General features: G+C 46.1%; 1 long non-coding RNA gene across 1 annotated transcript; it reads right to left on the bottom strand.

Annotated features, from left to right (window-relative positions):
• Nucleotides 1-470: 470 nt before the first annotated feature.
• Nucleotides 471-1,704, bottom strand: LOC113836954. Its single transcript, XR_003487479.2, has 2 exons — nucleotides 1,336-1,704; nucleotides 471-1,020 (listed from the first exon to the last, which is right to left on the bottom strand). It is a non-coding gene; the product is annotated as an uncharacterized LOC113836954 (long non-coding RNA).
• Between the last annotated feature and the right edge of the window lie 5,609 nt (nucleotides 1,705-7,313).

A 7,313-nucleotide genomic window follows, 5' to 3' on the forward strand; every position in this document is an offset into this window, starting at 1 on the left:
GTAGATGGCCCCTGAGGAATGACACTTGAGGTTGACCTCAGATTAAGACACACACACACACACACACACACACACACACACACACACACACACACACACGTGCGCACACATAGACACACACACACACACACACACACACGTGCGCACACATACACACACACACACGTGCACACACAGAGACACACTCACATACACTCATACACACACATGCACACATACACACCACACACTTACACACACTCATACACACGCACATGGGTGCACACACAGACACACATGCACACACAGACACACACCATACACAATTCACACACACACACACACACACACACACACACACACACACACACACGGACACACACACGAGCATGAATACACTGCGTGGGAGGGATGATAAATATATTTGTATTCTATCACACACACACACTCCCTCAGTGAAAGTGAAATGAAGAAGTGGACCCAAGCCAGGGTGCTTTGCCATCTCTGTAGTTCTAAAACCAACCACTTTATGAATCTGGAAAGAGACGGTAGGTGAGGAAAATGAGGAAGAGGACAGAAAATGGAAAGTGAGTGTTGTTTCTCACTGTTCAGCCCACGTTGATGCTGCCGCGGTTAGCTGGCTACAGTGCCATGGGAGTGTAGCCGTGGGTAACTTGAACTCGAATCACACCTGTCACAAACGTGACCAACATGTTCTGGATGACTCTGAGGCTCAGCTTCTGGAATTCTTGTGCGGGTGACGTGAAAATGATGCAATGATGGCATTGTGAAGCCCGGTCCTGAGTGAGAGTGAGCCAGGCTTTCTTCAGCTCAAAGGAAACTCCTCTTCCTGGAGGGGATCTGCGCACTGGGGTTTCAGAGTTCCTCCTAGTCCCCTCAGTAACAAGGCTGCCTGCCTGTGAAGAGGCCCTGCTGTGCACTTGGGAGTCTGCAGCCTTTGCCCTTCTCCAGGGTGTCCTCCATGGCCACAGAACTTCTGGGGACGGTCAAGAAGCCACCAGACATGGGGCATGGAGCTTTCTAGGCAGCAGAAAGACAGGAGGTGAGGTTGAGGTTCTCTTTAAAGAATTGACTTTCAAGAGATTGACTTTAAAGAACTGGCTCACTGTGGGATCTAGCAAACCTGAAATCTACAGGACAGGACAGCTGGGAGTTTACAAAAGGATTAGAGTCCCAGGTTTGACTCTGAGGATGTTCAGAGGCAGAAGTACTTTCCTGGGAGAGTCCTAGCTCTTTCTCTTAAGTCTTTCAGCTAGTGAGGTGGGACCCATCATATTATGGACAATGATCTACTTTAAGTTCCTGTGTTGAAACATAACCTCATCTTCAGAATACCTTTGTAACAACATCTGTACTGACATCTGACGAGTCTGTGGGCACCGGAGGCTGGCCAGGTTGACATACTGACATCTGACGAGAGTCTGTGGGCACCGGAGGCTGGCCAGGTTGATATGTCAACATATCAACATATCTACAGCCCCCATCCCAAAGACTCCATGAGCTCATCAAGGGGAATGGACGGATCAGAACAACCAGGGCCAAATGCACTTTTAGGAGTTGGTGACATTGAGATGCTAGACAGATCCTCTGTGTAACTTACCCAGCCTCCTGAACCTGGAGAGGGAGAGAGGGAAGGAGGGAGGGATGGGGGGAGAGAGGGGAGAGAGAGGAGCAGTTACTATAAGAATTAAATGGGCTCCATTTGTAAACACTCCAAAACAGAAAGTAACATGTGTTTGCCCCTGACTTTGTGACAAGAATAACCTCATTGGTATTTTCCTATTGGTATGTCTGACATGCGTTCATTCCAAGTTCCTCTGAAAGTCGTGCTATTGATTTGCCATCAGTAGAACGAGCCTTTGACATTGTCTAGTTTGAGAGAGGTTTCTGTCGATTTGTTGCCCAATATGCTCAATAAGGAATTATTGTCTGGATGCAGGAAGAAGTGTGGTTCGTTGCACCAACCACACACACGTTCAGTGTCTCTCTCAGCTCCACAAGGATGGAGAGAGAGGGAAAGAGCATCCTTTGCAGACATCAAGCCTCAGAGAACACAGGATGGACCAGCTGGCAGGTGAATGCCAGTCACTCAGGACTAGGGATCCAGCCACTCCTGGCAGGCATGACTCGATTTTAAAAAAAAAAAAGAGTCATTTGTTTGAGGTTAAGTGACAAGCTGGCAATCTCTGCAGCTGCCTGATGAAAGAGATGCAGAAAAGGAAGAGAGGAAGCTACGCCTTTGTCAGTGGAGGTCGGCAAGAGGTGGGAAGCTCCAGAAAAAGAGTGAGAAGGCTCATGGTGCCAAGGAAAGAGAGCATGCCTAGCAAAATTGGCTTGAAGGGAAAGGAAAAGGTATTGATAAGGACACAACCGTACATGAGATACGGTTATTGATGGTATATGATAAATGAGAACAATGAGAACTCACACGTGTAGCTGATAACCAGATTGGCACTCCGAGCAGCCCAGTCTCAGACGCACACTGAGACCGGCTTGAACCCCGGAAGTGGAGGAGGAGCGCCTCCTTTCCTAGCTCTTTATCCTACCCCTCTATCTACCTGTGACCACGCCCATTCGGGCGTGGTCTGCAGCACTGGTATCCAGGGTCTCTCCCTACAGGTATGCTTTTGGGTCACTCAGAAAAGCTGGTAGACTGCAATGTAACAAAAGGAAAGCTATTGAAGTCTCTGCATTGGGAGGGGCTCCTGGGAAGGAAAGTATATTATCATATTAAGGAGATAATTATTCCTCCCATCTCTTTAGCAGGGTTTTAGTGAATCATCTTTCCTGAGGGATGATCTGGACAGGTGATTGGCAGGCCCAGCTGGATTAACTTTTTTTTTAATTGAAAATAATTTTTTCACACAATATATTCTGATCATGACTACCTCCCCACCCATCCAACTCCACACCTTTATTCTCTCTCTCTTAAGAAAATTAACAGGAAAAAACAAAACAAACAACAACAACAACAAAAACAAACCAGAATTAAAAAAAAAAAAAAAGCACAAGAATCACATGTATATGCAGACACACAAAACCCATAAAAATCCAAGATTGGGAACTATAATATACAATCAAAAGATCAGAAGGTTAAAAACTAAAAAGGCCTGCACAAAAAAAAAACGAGAGAGAGAGAGAGAGAGAGAGAGAGAGAGAGAGAGGAGAGGGAGAGGGAGAGGGAGAGGGAGAGGGAGAGGGAGAGGGAGAGGGAGAGGGAGAGGGAGAGGGAGAGAGACAAAAGAGCCTAATCCGGGTACTCGGGAGGCAGAGACAGTTGGATTTCTGTCAGCCTGGTCTACAAAGTGAGTTCCGGGACAGGCTCCAGAGCTACAGAGAAACCCTGTCTCAAAAAAACAAAACAAATAAACAAAAAGACCTAGACAAAGCAGTATAAGGCCAAAAAAACTTTAAAAATACATTGATGAGTTAGTCGTGAGGCATGCCCTCCCCCACTGCCTCACAGCTACCAGAGGGACCAAGATTTGATGTAAACCTGGAGGGAGGGAGGGAGGGAGGAATCAGGGCTGGAGAGATGGCTCAACAGTTTCAGGAGCTCTTACTGGTTTTCCAGAGGACCTAAGTTTGATTCCCAACACCCATATCAGTCAGGTTATAACCATCTATAACCCCAGTTTCAGGGAACCTGATGTCCTGTTCTGGCCTCTGTGGGCTTATACATACATCACATACATATGACATAATCTCCTCTCTCTCTCTCTCTCTCTCTCTCTCTGTCTGTCTCTGTCTCTCTCTCTCTCTCTCCTCTCTCTCTCCACAAATAAAAAATGATCTAAAATAAATTAACAAAATGAAACCAAGCTGGGCTTGATGGCACATACCTTTAATTCCAGCACTTGAGAGGTGGTGGCAGGTTCAAAGCTAGCCTGATCTACATAGGACAGCCAGGACCATACAGTGAGAATTTGTTTAAAATAAAAAAAAGATAAAAAATAAAATAAAGGAAACCATAAAAACTTCAAAAACAATGAGGGGGAAAGTTCTAGAAATAATTTTGAGGTAGGAAGAATGCTTGCATTTCTGGCAGAAAACCTCCATACCCATAAAAGTAAATCCATAAAATGAATCCTATTAGAAGGAAAAATTCTAAACAAAAATTAGTGTGTCTGACAAAGCAAATAATAACTTAGGGAGTCCCTGACACTGAGGGGGTGCTACATCCTCAAATTAAAAAAGAATTTGGAGGGAGAGGGTCAGTGCATGCCTGCATGGAAAGATCAAAGGACAACCTTGGTTTCTAGCCGTCCACCCTGTGGATCCCGGGGCTTGGCTGTGACAAGCAGCTCCACCTGCTGAGGTAGCTCGGCAGTCCAAGACCCTGTAACATAGCTTCTTATGCACATAGGCAAGAGAAGACACGCCACCCATAGGAGATTAAACACAGGTCACAGACCACTCACAGGAAGCTCCTGGCAAAGGAAATACAAGTCTAAGACAAAAGGTATTTGGCCTCATTCACACCACAGAAAATGCACACTGGAAGGCTGAGATGTGATTTTCACAAAGCTGGTGTCCACAGAAAGTCGTGACATGCCAGAGCTAGGCTTCTATCCTGCACATCATTTGTTCCCTCCATACCGTGTGACATGAAGTGTGCACCTGCTTCCCAGCGTGGGAGGCAAAAACCGCCATCCTCAGCAGTAGGGCATCGTTTTCACAAATATCGTGCAGAGTGGACGCTGTGCCTTTTACATGGTGGGCTGCCTGCGGATGACTGCTGGCCGCCTCTCTCCCCAGCACCTTCCTTGTGGCAACAGGTGGCATGGCTTCTCCCTCTGGAGAAAGACAGAGGCGTCCAGGAAAGAGCTTGGTTCCACAGCTGCCTGTGATGGGCACTTCTAGAAGTGGACAGAATGGCTTCCATATGGGGCCTGCTGTGCTGGCTACAGCTCAGTCTGCTCCCTTGGAGGGCTTAGCTCAGGTCCTTTCCCATACCATGTTACCCTCCCTCTCCGGAATCATGGCATCAGCATGGTAACTGCCAGAGTTCTCTACCTTGAAAATAAAAGCCCGTTCTTTATTCCTTTCCTCTACCAACTACCCCACTGTCCTGCTGTCTCAGTCAACAAAGCTCCTAGAAGTAGACATGTACCATGGTGGCCTCTCTTTTCCATGGCTTATGAGTTTCCTGAAGCCAGGCTCCCACTCATGCACAGTTCTGCTCTCCAGAAAGGCCTTTCCCAGTATCATCTCATCCCACTCAGAAAGAAGCCAGTGTTCTTGTGGTCCACAGGCCCAACTGGCTGACTATTTCCTCCATACTCCCTTGTGGTGATATATTGTTTATGATCTCATAAAGCCACTGAAGATGAGAGAAGCAAAGCACCTAGCCAGTAGCTCTTACCTCTGCCAAGGCTGAAATGGAGATCCTGTCTTCCCTGTGACTTCACCAAACTTCCAACTCCTTTATCCTAGAGATGAAGCCCATCTGGCCTGCCTTCTTCCCACACTGCTGTCTGCTGACCTGTCTACAGTCTCACAGTGGCCAAGGCCAAAAATCAGTAGAGAGCTGAGTGGACCAGAAACAGATCTAGGAACAGAGGCAGATAGATGGCCACAAGAGAGTCCATCGGGTGGGTGGATTCCGTCTGCATCTCCACCCTGTTGACACACACAAAAAGCCTAGGAGTGGTCATGACATAGTTCTCTGGAAATTGTTAAGTGAGCATTTAAAAGTTCCAAGGATTAGGGTCCCACAGAGTCTCTGGGAAGAAACTCTTTAACTTGGGGTTTCTTATACTTTTTTACAACTCCTTTTTGCCCAAGAAAATTTACTTGTATAGGTATATAATACAGATATACAAATCCAACCCTCACTGATAATAAACCACAAAGAAATTTATTTCGAAACAGTTCTTTGGTATTTGTCACTTATCAAAAACGAAAGTGAATCTTCACACTAGTGGGATGGGTGTGCTGGCTTGGTTCTACGTAAGCGTTAAACCCTGGCAGAGTATCCGACCCTGCAAGATGTAGGGCATCTTTACCCTTTCCGGAGCTGATTACCCTGTGATTTTATAACCAATGCTGAGAACATTGCTTCATGTATATAAATATTTAGTGTAAAATACCAGGGGTATGTTTAAAGCCATTTCAGAAATTGTTGGAAATTCTGTCCTCATCTTAAGCCAAAACTCATTTAGTGAATTTTTGTAAACCTCAAGCCTACAACGCAAACAGCGATTGTTAAGATCAAATACTCTAACACAGTACAGTCCAAACATACACAGATGTGATGCATACTATAGAATAGCAGTAGGAAAATACCCAAAAGTCTGTGTTGTCTGCAGTTAAACCAGTTTCTGTAAGCACAGAGAACTTTGCATAGTAAAGACTGCCATTCTGTAGTCTCAAATCTGAGCTGAGGTGTTTCAGACAGCTTAGGTAGCACTGCATGGTGTGATGGCTTGCACTGTGAGCTTGCTGTGAAATCACCATGACACAGGGCTTCACAGAGTTGAGATGGAGGGTAAAGATGCTGCAGTGGGTATTGCTGTGTCACACAGGCACGTGCCACCAGAAACAACTGGAATTCATTCTACATTTGATTTTTGTTTGTTTTTTGTTTTTTCGAGATGGGGTTTCTTTGTGTAGCTTTGGAGCCTAACCTGGCACTTGCTCTGTAGACCAGGCTGGCCTCAACTCCCAGAGATCTGCCTGTTTCTGTCTCCCGAGTGCTAGGATTAAAGACGTGTGCCACCACCACTTGACCCCTGCATTTGATTTTGAATTCAGTTCTGCTCATTACAGTTTTAGAAACCTTTTATTTTATTTTGCCAGACTTTTTATAATCCCTTGCATCATATTCAGTTAGTTATGTGACTGGGCAACTACACATTGCCATGAAACCTTCGAGGCTCAGAGCTGCGCAGCCACAGCGCGGCCAGCACACGGTGTTGTTGGCAGTGAGCTTTCCCTGCAGCATCTTTACCCTCCATCTCAACTCTGTGAAGCCCTGTGTCATGGTGAACAGGTCCCATGGTGCACACGCACAGGCCAGAGCATTAGGCTTTCTTATTTTCTTTTTTAACATAGAAGGGGAAAGGCTATGACAAGTGGGGCTAGAAAACAAGGCCTTTGGTGGAAAGGTCTCAGCCTTGTGGGTGTGGCTGACTTAAAGGGACCTCATCCAAGCCCACACTGGAAGGCCCTATTTGGAAAGTTCCTCTCCCCTGCAGTCTCTCCCAAGACCTCATGAGATTCTTCAGAGCTCTATTTAGGGACATTTCATAAAATACCTTTTGACCTACATGCCTTGAGGAGAGTTGTCAAAGCCCACTGTGTCCTTGGGA

Source organism: Cricetulus griseus, chromosome 8, assembly GCF_003668045.3.
Source record: "Cricetulus griseus strain 17A/GY chromosome 8, alternate assembly CriGri-PICRH-1.0, whole genome shotgun sequence".
NCBI lineage: Eukaryota > Metazoa > Chordata > Mammalia > Rodentia > Cricetidae > Cricetulus > Cricetulus griseus.